The sequence below is a fragment of the Prinia subflava genome, chromosome 1 (assembly GCF_021018805.1).
Source record: "Prinia subflava isolate CZ2003 ecotype Zambia chromosome 1, Cam_Psub_1.2, whole genome shotgun sequence".
NCBI classification, from domain to species: Eukaryota; Metazoa; Chordata; class Aves; order Passeriformes; family Cisticolidae; genus Prinia; species Prinia subflava.
The window spans coordinates 121,536,897-121,555,505 of NC_086247.1; the positions used below are offsets into that span (position 1 = coordinate 121,536,897).

The window sequence follows — 18,609 nt, forward strand, 5'->3', positions numbered from 1 at the left end:
ACTAGATTCTCTGAAGGGTCCTTTAAAAATCCTGTTTAAATGAGCGCAAACTAGATTCCAATTGTCAGCACTTTAGTTAAATGAGAATTTTCTCTATGTCCTTTTCAAGAAGAAATTTTTGGCAGATGTATGGTCCAGCCACATGTCAAAGCGTTAAAAGCCAAACCACCTCAGCAGAAATAAAAGGAAACATTAGGATGCTAGTGTCAACCAAACCAGTTTAACAGACACTATCTGTTCAGAAGCAGCACGCTAAGATTTCAAAGCCTCCTCTAGTCCGACATCTATTTATAGCTGCCCAGTCTCTGTACAATTTCTTGCAGCTTCTGCTCCTCTCAAAGCCAAGTGGGAGAAGTTTAATGGATATAATCCTGGGCCTTGCACCGCAAGACAGCCAGAAGATCTGCAACTCTCCTCCTGCAAACCCATGTGCAGGGAGACCAGGTCTTAGGAGAAGAGCCTGGCAGAACCTACACAGGAGCCAAATACACGGGATAAACCTTCCCCCTCTGTTTTAGGAACACACACATTTTTCCTCAGCCAGCAAGTCGACAGTAATGAACCACACCAGCATCAGAGCTTCAGCAAAAGACACCAGTCGCTTCCTCCTCAGCACCACGCAACAGCCTAAGCTAGCTGCCTTTCAAGCCAATACAGAAGCTATCCAAGCCAGCTTTGACCCCCGGACAGCAGCAATGTCATCTAAGCACCTCCCCACCTACAATGCTACTACTGGTACATTGCACCTTCCTCAAAGAAACTCAGAGGCTGCTGACTTTTTTTGCCATGCGTCTCTACCATCCAGCCATGCGCGTTTTTTAAAGCACTGATCCAGGTCGGCTCTCCCTCGTCTCCATCAGATGTAACATCGCGGGAAGGGTGCAGATATCTTCCCGCATACGGAGCACAACGCCACAGGCTGAACTCTGGTCCAAGCTCCGCACATCCACCCCTGGTGCCTCCTCTCCTACACCTACATCCACTTGCCTGTAGTACTCGCACAACGACCGAGGAGATGACAGCACTGCTGGAAACTCCTGCCCACCTGATCACAGCCACATTTTCGCCCGTTTCCCCAGTCAGAGGCCGATGGAAGGGGAGGGTTGACTTTCTCGGGTAGAAAATAGGCAGGGAAAGACCGGGTCAGAGACCAGGAGAGGAAGAATCACCCCAAAGGGAGAGGAGATAATCCCCGAGAGGCGAGGCTGCGGAGGAGCATAAACGCGGAGGGAGGGACAGGGACAGCGAACTGGGGGGATAATCCGGCAAAGAAGGGGGGAGATAATCGCCTCGGAGGGGGGAGGTGGAGGATCCCGTAGAGGGAGGGGCGGGAAACCTGATAATCTCCAGGAGGAGAGAAAATACCGGGAAAGGGGTGGGGGAAGGGGGGTGGGCGGGTGGATAATCCGGAGCGGCAGATGAAGGGAGAGTCTCCCGGGGACGCATCCGGAGGCGGGAGGAGGAGGGTTAATCCCCGCTCTAGGGGCAAAAATCCCTCTTCCCGGACTCCGGCGCTGCCATGTTCGCTCCCCTGCAGGCCCGCCCGGCCCCGCTACCTGCGGACGGCTCTTCCCGCCTCACGCCACACGCACACGGGGCGCCTCCGCTCCCGCCGCCGGGTCGAAGTGCTCGGCCGGGATGACTGCGGGACCCGGCCTCCCACCACCATTTCCCCGCCGGCCGGGAGGGACGGGAGAAGCGAGCAGCCGGGCGGGCGAACCCTCCCTCCCCCCGCGCCGCGCACGCGATCTCCCCGCCGGTACGGGAACTCACCGGCCGGCACCGACTCCCGCCGCTCCCCGTCCCCTCCTCCCTCAGCGGGCGCCGCTCGGCCCCATGGACGATCCCGGGCGCGCGGGGCTGCCGGAGGGACGGCGCGAGCCGGAGCTGCCGCCGCCGCTCTGCGCCCGCCTCGGCGCGCGCCGCCGGCGTGGCTGTGGCACGCGCTCCCGCCGCCGCTCCTCTGCCCCGCCCACCCCCGGCGAGCGCGCGCGCGGCCTCCGCGGCAGTGGCGCGCGAGCGCTTCTCCCGCTCCCGCCCAGGGGGAGCGCGCGCGCCTCTGCCTCGCCCCCCCCGCAACCCCCCCGCCTGAGTGAGAGTGAGTGTGAGAGTGAGTGTGAGTGTGAGAGTGAGTGTGAGTGTGAGAGTGAGAGTGAGTGTGAGTGAGGGGGCGAGAGAGGTCGGCGAGTGTGAGGGGGCGAGTGGGAGTGCGCGTGACTGCGCGTGTCACAGCGTGTGCGAGCGCGCGTGCCCGCGTGTCACAGGGTGCGTGTGCGGGAGCGCGTGTCTGTGAGGTGGCGGGGGGCGCGGCGCGGGGCCGTGTGGGGACACGCGCGTGTTCGTGTCAAGGCACGCGTGTGTGAGCGCCGCTGTGGGTGCTGAGCGCCGGCCAGCGAGGAGGCAGCCAGCGTGCCCGTGTGCCAGCGTGCCCGTGTCCTTTCACCATGTCCCGGCCGGTACTCCCGGGCGGGGTTCGGGCTCTCCCCGGCCCGAGGCCGGAGGGGACACGTGGCGCTGCCTGCTCAGTCGCTGAGTGCGAGAAATGCCGGCAGATAAATCACACATTTCACAGTGGAAAGGGAAAGTGGGGAGTTTGCCCTGATGCCAATAATCTGCGAGACCACTGAAATGGAAATAACACTAGGAAAGCGATTTCCCCGCACTTCTGGTCACTGGTTAAACATTTCGTTTGTTTCGAACAGTGATTATAGAGCAGCTCTCGCTTTTTGTTTCAGGGGAGTCTCTCACCTTTGCATACTCGGGGACTTAGGGAAATTTGGGTTGCACACGGTCAGTCCTGCAAGCGGAATTCTCACTAGCTGAAGCTAGATTTTTTGGTTTTCACCTAAGGGTAAAATTTGCTCCAGAAACGAAATGCTCATATCCAAAACAATCTGTCGTTCCTCAGCTTGTTTTCATTCACTTATTCCTCCTCATAATGACTTAGCTGGAAATATTTGAATCCAAGCATACGTTTTAACTGCAGTCTGCATAATTACGCTGTTTTAAGAATACCTGGTAGCCCGGTGTGACATGAGGTAAACCCTCATAACAAGCTGTCTGCGTTTCACACTGGCTTTTTCTTTGGGAGCCATTGAGGAAAAGGGAAAGACGAAGCTATGAGGGGGCAGAGTTCTAAGAGAAAATCCACTAGTTACCCATTTTCCTGTTAATACATTCAGATTCTGCTTTCCTGCCAGATAAAGACTTAACTGATTTCTGTGCCACCAACAATTTCAAAAAAAGCAGGTGATATTTATGATGGGCATAATTACAGAAGCTGTGGAACAGCAACCAGCAGGTGAGAAACCTCTCAGATTGTCCAATAAAGCTGCATCAAGTAAATGAGATCTTGTGCACCTCATCTTAGGAAAACAGCGTGTAAAATTCCTTCAGGAATTATTTTTACTTACTCTTCAAATTACAGTAGCTACCCTGCACTGTGAGCTTCATACGCGTGTGGAATTATACATCCCCAGGTCCAAAGAGCTTACAGCCCTCCTGCAATTTCTCAGTAAAAAAGTCCAAATTGAACATATTTTTGGTAAATTGCTTCACAAGAAGTTATCTTTTCCTTGTTAAACTGAAAGGAAACTTAAAATGGCATGAGGGATTCTAAGCAACATAATGACTTAGACCACCCTTTCGGTGTTTGAACCCCTGCAGCTACGATGGAAAAACTGACAGGCATAAAAAATCCTCACTGCCCAAAAAATAACTTTAGATCATTTTCTCTCCTTTGGCTGTAATTTATTTTTTGGTGATGTTCTCATTGAACCAGAGCCACAAAATGCATAAATGCCATCTCATCCTGTATTTCACAACTGAACATCTTGTTGACTTCTCTTACAGTTTTTGCATTTGTGAAAACTAGACATTATTCTCTCAAGGAGGAAGGGTTGTAGCAATTTATGCTGACATCTTTCATGATACCCTGACTTCACCTTTGTGGCCTGTCACCCTGGTTTTGAAGACTTTTTTAAGCCTTCTGTTATGTTCTTCATATTAGAATCAGAAATTTCACCTTATCACACCTTCTACTATAAACACTAGCCATGTTTTGCTAACTGTCTTTTATTGTTTACATATTTCTAAGTAAGAAGAAAAATGTAATTGACAGTTAGCTCAACCAACGTAGATTAAAAAGTAAAATTCCATCCTCCAATACACAAGCACCATAACAAATATATAAAACTGAGTTTTATAAATAAACTCACTCTCTTTTCCTGCTTCGCTCACCAGCGTGTCCTTGTGTAGTTCTTCCCGTGTCCACTGTAACAGTGGCCAATGAAAGAAAATTGCTTCACTGCAAAACTTAGAGGTTCCTTATTACAGTTCAGCTCAAAGCTTGAATCCAAACCTTTGAAATACAAGAGCCCATTTTTGGCTGCAACAGAAATATCTAAACACGAAGTACTTTGACTGCTCCACAGTCTTTTGAGCGTCTTCCATTCTGGCCTCTGCAGCTGCTATTTGACTATTAAAGCCCTCTAGGGAATGTGTCCCAAATGCTCACACGCCATTTTTTGCCCACTCTTTAATCCGTTTGATCCATTAGGGTCAAGGAAGAAATAGAGGTGTATTGTTTTAGAGAAGAACTTAGAAATTGATGTTTACCCTCTGTCAGAAATTACCATATCCTTTGGGCTTTTTGCTGCTTATGTTCGCATGCCGCTCATAGCAGAAATCCCCCGTACGAGGATGGTCCTTAGGACCCTGCCGGTGCTGTTCAATCTGAGAGCTCTGAACCATTCCCACAGTGCAAAAACGGCCGTAAATCTCATTTATCCATTTAATGGGCAATTACTGCACTTCAGCCAAGCCTCACCCTGTTCCCAGTTTGTGGCAGAGAAGACAGGACCTGGCCAGGGCTGACTTATGGCCCAGCAATTTCTGGCTAGTGACCATGGGCAGCCAGGCATAGGTTAGAAAAGTGCCAAAACTGAGTTTCATTGTGCCAGGGATTATCAGAGTCTCTGTCTAGCCACAGGATTCAGGCAGCGTAAGGACTGTCTGGTAGGGCAGCCCCAGCCCTGATACTTCAGCGCTGACTGATTTGCATTCACTAGAACTGGAGTTTATGACTCCACAGAGCTTTGAACTCAGCCTCTTATGATACAGATCTCACTTGAGCACTTCTGCTATGAAGTGTTCTGCTCCTTGTTGTAAAACTGCAGGGACTAGGGTGGCTAACTTTCTGAAGTTCTCTGCTGATGCTACAAGCAACAAGGTCTTTCTCCAGGGTCTTCTGGTTTTGCTAGGGCTCCTACCCTGATGTTAGAGGAGTCAGAGGAGTCAGACTTTCCAGTATACAGAATGTGGAAAGGAGGATGTGGTTTTCAGTCCTGTTATAGTCCTGGATGTACACATGGAAAACAAAACCTGTAATTACCACTAGTACTGCCACAATAGTGGAGAGATTTTCTGCTGTCTGGTGTCAACTGCGCCAAAATTTTCTTTTTCTTATTCTCTGCAGAACTCTGGGTCTGAATTCCAAATTCTCTATCACTGTTCTGATGGCTATTTTAATGACAAAATGAACAGTTGTACCCACAGAGGAGGTACTTCTTTGAGTTCATTCCCATTTCTGTACTTCTTGTGGCAAACTGGTGTTGAGTGAAGGACTTTGAGATGGTGTACTTTTTAAAGGAGGTTTTAAGCTGATTGCTGGCATACTCAGCAAGTCCAGTGTTCCACACACTTCTGTTAACCAGTGTCTAATTATCATTTATTATGATCAGTCTTAAGACAGATCTAACTTTAGATTTCTTTATTTGATAACCACCAAAATATTCTATCTTCATTACCTGAAAAAATTAAGACACTGAAGTATAAGTTTCTTTGCTGTATTTATCACTATTTGGAGATCTTGTTTATGTATCCATTGACATATCATCCAAAATATTTTTACTAAGTCTTTTGTGCTAAAGAAATGAGCTAGGGGATTTTTCATTATCATTATCATTATTATTATTTTCATTTATTTTTGGTGTGTAGTTTATTTTCATTTCTGTATGCAAGACATCATAGAACATTTTTTAAAAATATCCAGCAAATACAACAAAATTTCCTAAGAAATTGCACCTTTGCAATGAGTTGCTCCAGAGTAACTCATTAAAAGATCACATAGATAATTACAAATATTGACAGTAAAATAAAATCAGTTTCCTTTCAGAAGCGGGTGATCAAACCCATAATATTTAGCAGAATGTTAATTTACATGGAAAAGTGGTATGAAAGAATAAAAGAAAACAGTACCTACAGAGTTAAAAAGCTACATGTGTAATTCCTGTGCTATTTTCATCACTGAGGTCTGTTTTCATGTGGAATTCAACTCTATAGAAGGAGATAATGAAGACAAATACTATGGCTTTAATTTTAAAAGGGGTGGATAATTTCATGGCAGCTTACAACATTGGTAACTGGGCAGGCTAAGATAATAAGGCTAATCAAATCTCATGCTTCACAGCACTTGTTCCCTACGGGGTCAGGAAAAATCTTTCCACTGTATACAACACTATACAATTAGCAAGGTTATTATTGGGGAGCAGAGGTACAGCCTTCTAAAGCAACAAGCTATTGCCTTTATCAGAGAACAGAGGCTATACTTGACCCAACAGAGAAAAGAGAATTATTTTTTTGTGCCACTTCTGCTGCTCTACACTGACAGAGTTTTAGAATTACAGTTCTTGGGATTTTTTTTTTTAAATCCCCGGAACATGATTACCTAAGTGCATTACTGTCTGAAATCTGTCAAAAACTCTTCCACCTGTAACTGTTAGCGCAATTCAAAAATAGCTGTCACTGACTGGACATGGGAATCGCATTGATTAAGTTGTTGCAGCTTGCAAGACCACATTTCCCTCTTGTTAGGTCAGTAACGTTACAGAATTTATATCTTTGCAGCAGTGTAGGCAGAAAGATGTAGTCCCAAATGTTGATGAGTTTTTAGCTAGGAGCTGAAATTACATGTTTTTTGGAATATTTAGTTTGGGAACTACTCTTCATTTTCTTTAATTGCCTGAACATATTGTTGTAGGTGTTCTGTGTGTATACTTGTATTTTATTTTCCATCAATGTGTGCATCAGAGAAATTATATTAGATCCAATAGGAAATATTTAGCTAATTTTTCTGCAAAATTTATGTTCTTTATGTGAACGTGATACACTTTACAAGTTGGTGGGTTTTTTCCCTTACAAGGTGGAGGAAGCATGACAGTGGAACAACATTCTTGAAAAACCCGCATTATGAAAACAAGTCTCTTTTTATGAGCTATACTCAAACACAAAGACAGTTATTTCAGAAGTAATTATTTTCAGGTGACCTATACTTTTTCCCTGTGCACAACTTATATGCATTCTCAATTCTCAGCCCACACACTGTTCAGAGCAGGGAAAAATCCACCAAAACACAATCTCATACCCATCTTGAAATTTGGGCTCAATGATGATAAAAGCTAAAAACATAAGAAGAACTTACATAAAGACCATTTCAAGACTTCTTCACAGGTCAAAAAGTGCTTGTCTTTCTCATATAAAGAATATCCAACCCCCTTCTTTCACTAGAATGTGTGGCCATGAGCTGTAGAAGGTTCAGCTAAACGAAATCGAATCAAAAATTTTTTGTTTCCTCCTTCCTCCTTGAGTCTTAGTAACAAGTTCACTAAAGGATCTACTGTCTACAATATCCTCCTGAACAGTTAGGAACAAGTAATCCACAGAGGTGAACCATGACAGTATTCTGTTACTAAATAGCTGGGGTGATTTAGTGATGACAGACACAGCTGTTTTAGGTGTTCTGTGCCTTTTTTCCCTTCATTCTTCACTAGCAAGGTCTCCCAGGCTTCTGTGCAAGGACAAAGAGAAGTACCAGCAGTAGATGAAAATCATGACAGGGATTACTTGCAAGACCTCAGCTCATGCAACCCAGATGGTCTGAACCTGAAAGAGCTGAGTGGGCTGGCTGGTTTCTTTACAAGGCTGCTCTCTGCAATGTTTGTGAAGTAATAGAGATGAAAGAAGGTCCTTGACAACAGAAAAAAAAGACAAATTTGCACCCATCTTCAGAAAAGTCCAGCAAGAGGATTTGGGAAACTACTGGAGGGCCAGACTCATTAAGGTAACTGGGAAAGTCCTGGAACAAATACTCTTGGAACACATTTCTAAGCGCATGGAGAAGGTGACCAGAAACAGCATACATTTACAAAGAGTAAATCATGTCTAACCAGCCTGAAAAATTTCTGTGGTAAAATGGCTGGATTTGTGGATGTCAAGGCATAAGCAAGGCAGAAAAAACCTTAACATACTACAGCAAGATTTCTGACACTGACTCTGACAATGTCCTTTTACCTAAGTTCATGGGTTGCTGTGTAGATGAGCGGAAAACCGGATGGGTGGGCTGGTCAGGCCAAGAGGGCAGTGGTTAGTGGACCATGAGGACAGTAGAAAGAGCAACAAGTGGAGCACCACAAGGGTCTGTTCTGGAACATGTCCTGTTTCACATCATTAACAATGACCTGGAGGAAATGTCACAGTGATGGTTGCTCAATGGATTTACGCATGAGAGTGGGCTGGGGTACAGTTAAAATGCTGACTGGGAGGGCTGCCCTCCAGGAAGACCTTTGCATGCTGAAGGAATGGGCCAACACAAACCTCATGAAATTCATCAAGTACAAATGCCGAGTCCTGCATCAGAGGTAGACCAACTCCTTGCACTGATTCAGGCTGGGGGAAGACATGTCTGTGTGGTTGGGCAGCAGCTGTTCTGAAAAGGCCCAGAGGGTTTTGGTAGACAGCAAGCTGAACATGAGCCAGGGGTGTCCTCTGACAGCAAAAAAGATCAACAAAACCAAGGCATTATTAATATAGGAGGAAAGCCAGAATATTATTGCTCCATTACTTTTGCTAGACCACATTTAAATACAGCACCCACTTGGGGAGTTTGGGACCCCCACTAGGGGAAAGACATTGAATGAAGTGAGCCAAGTTCAGCAGAGGGCCTCCAAGATGGTTGGAGGCTGGAGCACCTGGCCAGTGAGGAGAAGCTGAGGGAACTGGGATTGTTCAGTCTGGAGAAGGGATAGCTTTGAGAGGGACATGACACTAGTCTGGCAGTGCCTGCAAGGAGGTTACTGGGAAGATGGAGCCAGGCTCCTCAGTGGTGCATGACTGAAAGATAAGAAAAAATAGATACGAATGAAACCAAGAGAAATTCAGTCTGTAGACAAAGAAAACCTGTTTCATAACAGGAAGCAGTAGAAGTGTTTGCCAAAATAAGTCATACATTATCCATCCTTGGAGGGTTTTAAAGACTCAGCTGGATAAAGCCTGGAGCAACACGGGGTGCTCTCACAGTTGTGCTTTCTTGGACCATCATGTTGAGCTAGAGACCCCCTGGCTTCCCTTCCTATCTGAATTACTCAATGATACAGTGGCTCAATGAGTTCACAGGAACTGTTTCTACAGTGAACACAGTTCTGGTATGTATGGTTTGTTCAATACAATGATAAATCTTAAATTATAATGGGAGCGCGGACCAGAATCCAAGCCACAACTGCCCAGCTGTGCAGTAACAAGCTGGCTGTAGTTCCATACTCCCCACTGTTTGCTCTCCTCCTGGCCTCACCAACTGTGCACTTTTGGCTGCTCCATTTAGGAAGAAAGCTGCATATTTGGAGCCTTGTTTGGCCACCAGAAAATGTCTTCATTTTTTCCCTTTCCATAGCCTCCTTCCCAGAGAAGGGGGCTTCCAAAGTGAAATAGAAGAATGACAAGATTGTGAAAATAATGCATATGAGATGTTTCAACAAGATACTCATATCTGAAAATAATTTCTTGAAAGAAAATGTAGAAATTCTCCTATTTCACCATCTTGTCTTCAGTCCAGGCATACAAAGATGAAATTCCAGAAAAACAGAATACAGATATTCTCATTTTCCCAAAGGTTTCCTTTACATTGCTAAAATGATGTAATTTACACACACTTAAAAATTATTTTGCACTATGCAATAGCTGTAAAGGGACTGTAGTTTAAAGAAAAATCAAGTCCCAAGAAATTTTTGTCACATTCAATAAAATCAGAGTACCAATGGAGAGGATTTTAATTAAAAACTTCAAATAAACTCCAGGGAATCAAATCATTTGTGAACCTAACCATATCAGAAAAGCCACAGCTCAGCAGCCTACATGAGTAGACTCAGCTCATTTCCTCAGTGTTCTCCTTACAGAAAATGTTGCCAGAGAGACATGTATCCTCATGCTTCAAGGCCAAATTAATTAATAGTCAGCTGAGTGCAGAAAGAAGCATCCCTAACAACAGAGAAATGAACTTTAAATTAGCGGCTTCTACTGCGAAGTCCTCTTCCCTAAATTGTTGTAGCTCTGGCTACAAAAGACAGCTCCTTCCCCAAACTCTTTGGCTGCAAATCTTCTCAAGACAAAATACATTGCCATTCATGTTTCCAGCTCAATGGGATGCCAGTAAAAAATTGTGTCTCCGGTGAAAATCTAGTAGAAGATGAACAGTGTCAGTAGGAACCACTGCTGCCTGTTCCCTGCTATCTACCATAGCAAATTCATTTAAAGGAACCCACAGGTCAGTCTGGCAAAGATGACAGCAGCATCAGAAGACACTTTGCTGTCTGAATGAGGAAATAAAGACCAAGTACAGAAGAACAAAATATGAGCTGGTTTTAAAAGGTACATGGATTGGAAAGGAGAAGAAAGAGGAAAATAACTGCTGATTAGGTATTTTTCTTTTTAAAAAGGACTCATTTTTCTTACAACCATAATTATGGATCAAATTCTTTTGACAAATATGATATCATGGGAAGAGAAGTTCAGGAATTGTTCTGCCAGTACTGATCTTATATAACTTGCATTTCCTCTTTAATTTTCAAATGCTTGTAACACTATAATATGTAATTTTAAGAATTGAGCCAATCCAAAAAGTCCTAAAAGTATTTGAAAGAAATCTAATTATGGCCACGACAGCAAACCAGGCTTTAAAAAAATAATTGACTGTAGGCACATGTAACACAATATCTCCATTTAAAGACTAATTACTTATACTGCATGGTCTAAACAGACCCCAAATTTGTATTTTTTGTTCCTGCAGTTAATTTCTTTCACAAAATTGCTTATAATTTGAGAAAAGTTGGCTTGTAGGACTAATGGTATCCTTTTGTTCTGAGTTTTACATCCAGTCAAAACACCATTTTTGCTGTGGAGTGCATTTTGGAAAGCCAAGGGAAAATACGGCCTCCTGAACTGCTTTGTGCAATTTATTTTGGTGAATGGGGATGGTTAGAATACAGATGTATGGAGCTGTACAATACAAATCTGTCTGTGGGAGCTACAGAAAAAACTAATTTCCTTTACCTCAGACAAATTTCTGGCAGAGGAGGCAACTGAGAGCAAGCTGACTAATATGGGGCAGCACCTGCCAAAGAGGAGGTACAGGCTCCATAAAGTATTGTTTCTTACGGGACAAAGGGTGTTGGCAGGGTTGATTTTCTGTTCATTAGCTTAACTCTCTCATGCAAGATGTTGTTTTTGCACATTACCTAGCAAATATAGCAGAATTTCCATCCTCATCAGTCTTTGAAAATCTTCAGACCCTCACAGATATGGTTCATCTTACCTTGAGAACAGGGACAAGGACTGTTTGATGTTTGACTGTTTGGTCCTTTGCATTCCTAGTTTTGTGTCATTTACAAAGAATAATCTATAAACCAAATGGAAGTTCTGTTTATGCAGTGTTTTACATAGAACTGGATTATTAAAATATCCTCTATGATTGTCTGTACAAAGTAAATATTTTAAAGAAGCTGTAATATGTACAAGTACTATCTTTTTTACCGTATTTATTAACTGTATACTCTTTTCCTTCTTGTTTTTCAGACTCATCTGTTTACATTTAAGATCCGTAAAGGAAGCATTATCTCCATTCTGTGTCTGAACATCGCCTAATCTGTTAAAATTCCACTTCTTGTTGGCCCCTAGGCACTTCCATGAATAAAACTAGCAAAAATAGTAAATTATGATTTCTAGTTTTTAGCAACATTACATACAGGGTCCTCATTTTTGTTTTGACTTTAGATTTTAGCAGACCCCCTCCTAGGTGTTCTGGAGCACTTTTATGCCTTTCAAAAGCTGTGTACACATCACAGGGCTCCTTCTCTACTTCTTTAATATTTTACAAAAAATCTAATGGTGTGAAGTTCAGGACTCTTTTTTAAAGCAAAATTTAGAAGGAGCAATGCCTGGAATACACAGCTGAGTTAGTCCTGTCAGACAAGGGTAAAAATCTTTTTTTTTTTTTTTTCTTTTAAAAGACTGCCATGGATTTTCAATAGCACTTCTTTCCTATCTGGTTTCTACTCATTAAAGAAAAAACCCCAAAGCAAACAAAAATTAAATAAGTCTTCGATCAAAATTGGAAGTTGGCAGCAGTAGTTTCCCAGGTATAAGATTACTGAAAACAAAGGTAAATAATAGTGGTAGCTGCCTGCAGCCTAGTAGTGTATTGGACTTCAACCTACCAGGAACTAAATTACTTTATAAACTCTCATACATGTTTTGCAGCGATACTGTCTATTTGTCTATTAGTCAAACATTGGAATCTGGAGGGGGGAAGGGAGAAGGAAAGAGGATATGCCATTGATATTCAACAGTGCACAGCTGTTTCAGAAAAAAATAAGTAAAGAAACTATTCAGCTCTAGGCTGAATTTTTGAAGGTGATGTACACAGGATTTGACCAGGTCATAAGGCCATATGATTTTTTTTCTAATCACAATCTGATTGTTGTTTCAGGTTTCTGAATTTATATCTCATCTAGAGATGTCTATGTCTGAAGAATGCAAGACAAGGCTCAAAGGCAGGATAAAAGTGACTTATAGCAAGGCCAGGTACAACTATTCTACAGATGCATCCACTCTCAAGTCACCGGTACCATTGCTCACAAGATTTCACATTTATACACACACACACACTACTACTCGTAAAGCCAGTGGTTGAGGTTGTGTGACAGTTAATGTATTTGTTCCTCAAGCTTGAAATTATTTGCATTTAATTAAATGGAAAATCAGGCTTACAATGCCAAACCCCAAATGAAGGTATCAGCTCTTTAAAAAATTGAAATAAGTTCTTAGAAGTTTGAATCCATCCAAGGTTCACATTCTTTCCCCAATGGTGAAGGCTGACCACTGCACTTGAGCAAACACAGCCCTTTGCTGTGCCCTTCAACAATCTCAGGAGCAAGACCAACTTTAGAAAGAAAGGGGTGTCAAATCATCATAGGAATATGGCATAAATTAACCCTTCCAGAGTAAGACAAGTGTTTCTATCTTGAACCAAAAACCAGCACAGAGTTGTCAGTCCCTACTGAGGATCCATCCTGTTGCCACAATATGCAGCTGTCTCCTCTCTTCCGCTCAGAGAAGCAGAAAGGAGCATATGGTTTTGTACATTTATCTTCTGTGGCATGACCTTTTTACCTCTGCATAAGGGAAAAGGAATGTTGAGAAAATCCTACCTTTTTAGTGCTGTATTAATCACTGAGTGCAAATTCGCAATTATCTAAACTAAACACTTGAGTTTGATTTCTAGTTTAGAAATCTTAGCCCAGTAAATATGATTTCTGATTATCACTTACATTTTCAGGGTACTATATTAAAATGACAGCTTTAAAATATCATTATAGAGTGCACTAGAAGCCCTCTCCTTTTATAGCAATCTATTTTTTCCATAAATAGGAGTATGAACTCATTGAAATAATTTCATTTAAGTGGATATTTATTGATAAATATTACAGAACCAAATTATTATAGGAATAGCACACAATGAGGCATGTATTACTTGACCATTAGTACAGTTTTGGGTAGCTGACGTTTCCCAGTCTGGCGCTTTTTGAAGCACAGTAGGTGCATCTTAACAGGTGATTAAAACATGGCATCTTGTGTCTTTCTGCAGTATATTTTGGAGTGAAACAAGCTGCATTTCACTGAGAACATATTGACTGGTTTTGGCCTAAAAAAATGGTTGAGAACACTGTGTTCCATACATGTTGAGAGAACTGGCAAATTGTGGCATTTCTCCCTGATGACACAGAACTTCATGGAAAGTTGTGAGTCATATGAGGTAGGAATCTTGCCTAAACAAAGACATTTTTGACACTGCAGGCAGCCTGCATGGTGTCCAGCTGTCTCTCCAGAAGGTGCCAGCCTCTTCTAGATCTTCCTTCATCCTCACTTTCATTTCTACACAGATGTCTTACATACTTGATGTCATCTGGTGGAGTTCATATGCCTACTTGTTGGCATCCGAATGACTGCCATTGCAACCTCTACTCCCATAATAAACCAGCTAGACTAGTACACAAATACTTCAGCCATGAGCTAGGGATAGAGAAACATATGGATAGACAGGTAGATAGGTAAGCTCTCTCCAGATTTTCCATGGAGCTTTGCTGTTGAGGTATTCTCGTTCTTCCCAGATGACAGGAAATAAGAAACAGATTTGCTCTTGGTGCAGCTGAGTCAGCTGAGCCAGCTGATGCACTTCTCACTAAGAGCTTCTGCTGCCTCTAAGATTCGTTCCTGCAAGGCCACCTCCTTGAGCTCTTTGGCTCTTCTTCAGAAGGGGCAGAACTAAGAACAACCGCCTGTTAACACCTCACAAAGCTTCTCGAGTATCTCAAGTGTCCTCTCCATGGATATCTAACCATGACAGCAGTTTCAACCCAATGCATTAGGGTTTCCTCATCCAGTCATGGTTCAGTCGGTCTTATCAGAGTTCAGAATTACATTGCCACAACTGCTGCAGATACTGGAAAGAAGGGGAAAGCTATTAAGCCAGAACAGATTAATTTAGAAATGTACTAAATGTGCCTGTTACTCTATTGGTCTCAATATTTTTTTGTTTTGTTTTGTTTAGTGTATGAACTTTTACATGTCTATATTTGTGTTTAGTACTTTATCAGATCTGAATGAGCATATAACAGTAAATTATCCCAAACTTGAATGCTGTGATAACTTAAAAGTATGACAAGGCTTTTGAGTTTTCTAGCGCATTAAAAAAAGATTACATTAGTGCTTCAAAAATAGAGTGAAGTAAATAAGTTCTGACAGTATAAAGAAATGTTGGAGAGAATAGAATCAAGTTAGTAAAAGAGCATCTCTGTTTATTCAGAACAGAGTTTGATGTGCTAACTGTTAAACATTAATGTATTATCTTGATGGATTTTGTACCTACACACTTTAACATCACAGACGAAAAAGCTTTAAAAATAGCTCACTGTAATATGTGCTTCATTTATTAAAAATGTATGGGCAAAATAGATTGCATTTTTCATCATCTTCACATTCTTGTCATTGTTCTTGCAGTGAAAATCGCAAATTCTGTTTTGAAGCTGAAAATGAATTGCAGTTGTCATTAAATGTGGATGTTTACCGATGTTATTAATTGACAAAATAGTACACTGTTCTCAGCAAGAGAATGCTTCATTTCTACTCTAGAGAGCTGAAAGCTACCCTAAGAAGGAGAGAAGAGCACTTAGCACCTTTTCAGATATGAGGAACATGGCACATGGACATTATCTGTTTCCTGTCTTTTTTATTGATAACCTGCAATAATTTTTACTGTGTTTGAAATGTCTTTTATCAAATTTCACCAATAACTTTGGCAGCCAAAACACAGTTCTAATCCTTCTGATTTTATCATACCTCTTATGAAGTCTTGAAAACTGGCAATATTAAAGATAGATGGTGAGATCAACAGCATCCAAAATCTTCTACACCTTGTGTTCCCTTTCTAATTCTGCTAGTGGCCTAATGCACAGAGTCACAGACTCACAGAGTCAGAAAACTTCCATCAGCTTTTGTTAAATTCAGTAGGAGATTCAAACTCCATCCATTTTTCAGGATCAGGAAATTAATTTCTACCAGAAATATTATATGTAAAATATATCTGTGTTAAAAAAAATCTTTCCTATTTAAGAAGTATTTTGCACCAATTTTTAAAACTGTTTTGCATTGATGGAAATCAGAATTAACACTTTTAAATTATGATAGGAAACTGAAGGCGGGACTGGCCTGTAATTATCTTACTCATTCCAAAATAATCTGAATCTTAATAACACACAATTGACTGTTCTCTTTCAGGCATCAAACCACTGGTGATTAAGACAGACATTCCAGTTAAACAAGTATGTATGTAGATTCTGGCAGGTAATAGGAAATGGGCAAAGTGTAGATTGAACAATACCTATATTTAATTTTCAAATTAGCCTGTTAAAATTATTCAAAACGGTTCTGTTGTTTTAATAGGAAAATGTAGAATGAGCCTTGTGGTCAAAACATTAACTTTTAATTCCCTAGCAGAGTGTCCTAAGCCTTTGTATTTGAGTAGTAACATTATTTACTCTCTGTATATTTCAGTAGCATCAAATAGCATTACTGCTCCAAAAACATATACCAAGATGACCCTCACAATCTTTTCTAATATGTGTTTTTTGTTGTGTCTTACTACTATTTGAAAGACAAATATAAAGATTAAAAAGTGGTCTATGTAAAAATAATCAAATGAGTTTAAAAAAAAGATACTGCAGCTGAGATGTATAGCTCATATCTGCACTGCTTCACACTGCAGAACCACTTTCCAGCATCATGGTGTTTTATAAATATGTGTTTGACAGCTCAGTAGCAAAGTATATTCCCACTTTGGGTGGAACATTGCAATTCTGCAGGATGTTGATTCATTGTGAGTTAGTCCAGTTGGCAAGTTAATTAATGTCACTCAAAGAGAGGAGTTATAAATATCTCCATACACTATGCTCTTCCTTTTGCTTCTCCAGCCCTACTACATATGATGGTTTTGACCCAGGCATGATCATTAGGTTAGCTTGAATTGTGTCTTGTTTAAGTTGATGTTTTAAACAGTTAACCCTTACTTTAATACGGCAGCTCCTTACCGAAGGACACCTCAAAGCACAACCCTTTGAGGCTCAGCAGGAGCTTACAGGCAGATGGCGAGTGCTTTTGTGCTGAAAAATGCTTGAAAACAATCACACAACAGAATGCTTAAACTAAGATTCCACCTTAGTCACACCACATTTCTTACAGAATTCTCCAAAAATATTTTCCGAATTGGGGTTCTGCTGAACACTGTCAGGAAATGGGTCTATTGGGTTTGCAAAACGCCAGAGAAAAAAAATATGATTGCACCAGAGCAGAGTACTCTTCTCAGATAAGATGGCAGCAGCACAGTGTTTGTAGGGCTGGAGAGGGAGAAGCACTGCAATCACGTTTGTGCAGCAGCACTGCAAACATCTTCTCTTTGCATTTGAAAGTTTGCAGGTCCTTGGTCCATACAAACATCTGCAGATGACACGTACATCATTCTGTGCCCCCCAGGGAGCAGGTACCAGCTGATGGCTCTGTGACCACACCCCTGAGCTCAGCCAGTTTGGACTTTGATTTAGCTTTGCTGAAAGTGACCACTGAAGTCTTTCTACATCCTGTCTGAGAACTCACATGAACAAGTTTCCAATGAGCTTTTTTTAGCTGGATTCTTTCAACTGAAACTTTCCTCTCCACAAATTGTTTTCTTCCTGGTGTCTCTGTCTTGTTTTTAATGGAAAATGCCAGGTGCTGTTCATGTTCCTGTAAAGCAGCTAGAGACACCCGGGCAAAGGATGCAAGCATGTGGTGAGAAAGACTGGTGCATGGCCAGAGCATTTCCCATCAGTGCCTTCCTGCTCTCTGTTTACTGCTGCAAATCCTTTCCTAGCAAGCCGTCTCTGCCCCCACACTGACTTTAGGAGCTCAGGTGTTTATCACAGAGCACAGTGCTTATCACAGAGCACAGCCTCCCACTCTCTGGGCCAAGTTCAGGAAAGACAGACATTTCAATGCCTCAGCTTAATTACGCACATTATTTATTGGCTCCCACATCTTTCCATTGATTGTTATGTCAGAACCTAATTTAACAGCAGTGGAGTGGCAAGGAACAGAGGGCACCCGGGGGCTTAAGGCACTTGCATTGTTTTCCTAAAATATCCTGAATTATGCTGATATTTTCTCTTCTCTCTAAGGAATTGGAGAATATACGCTAAAATCAGAACTAAACATTTTGACAGATGAAGTCAAGGAGAGTTTTGCCATCAGCTTTATGCAGCATGATTAAACCATGGCTGGACAGCTGCTAACAGGGTAAAAAGCTGCCTATGTGTTAATATATTTTCATGACATCCAGATGTGTATATTTACAAGCCCAGGAAAGGGCAGCCTTGCTGATTTGAGTTGTTATATGTTATATGTTATATTTTCTAAATTGACAGAAATGTTTCTCTGTCTGCTACTCTTTAATATGTGGTAAATCCAGTCACCAGCCAGGAGGATTTCTAGTGCTGTACTCCACTGCTTATTTGAAATATTTACGTCTCATAATAAGTTGGGAAGGGCTTTATCAGCAGGCAAACATCATAAGCAGGAACATACAAGTCTAAAGATGTAAATCCTAAGGAAAAGCCTAGCTTTCTTCTGAAGTGATCAGCACAGAGTAGCTGAAGTCAAATTGTTAGAAATTTGAATGAATGAAGAGTTTCTCTT

The 18,609-nt window shown here is 42.0% G+C and overlaps 1 protein-coding gene across 4 annotated transcripts in view; it reads right to left on the minus strand.

Moving 5' to 3' along the window:
- Positions 1 to 1,954, minus strand: part of PALS2 (protein associated with LIN7 2, MAGUK p55 family member) — a 53,987-nt gene extending 52,033 nt beyond the window's left edge. For 2 of the 4 annotated variants that reach the window (XM_063410395.1, XM_063410404.1), the window contains exon 1: positions 1,774 to 1,954. The gene's annotated coding sequence lies outside the window, so the exon portion shown is untranslated. Of the gene's footprint in view, positions 1 to 1,556; positions 1,710 to 1,773 lie in introns of those variants that run through there. The other 2 variants (XM_063410448.1, XM_063410439.1) reach the window with 1 other exon arrangement.
- Between the last annotated feature and the right edge of the window lie 16,655 nt (positions 1,955 to 18,609).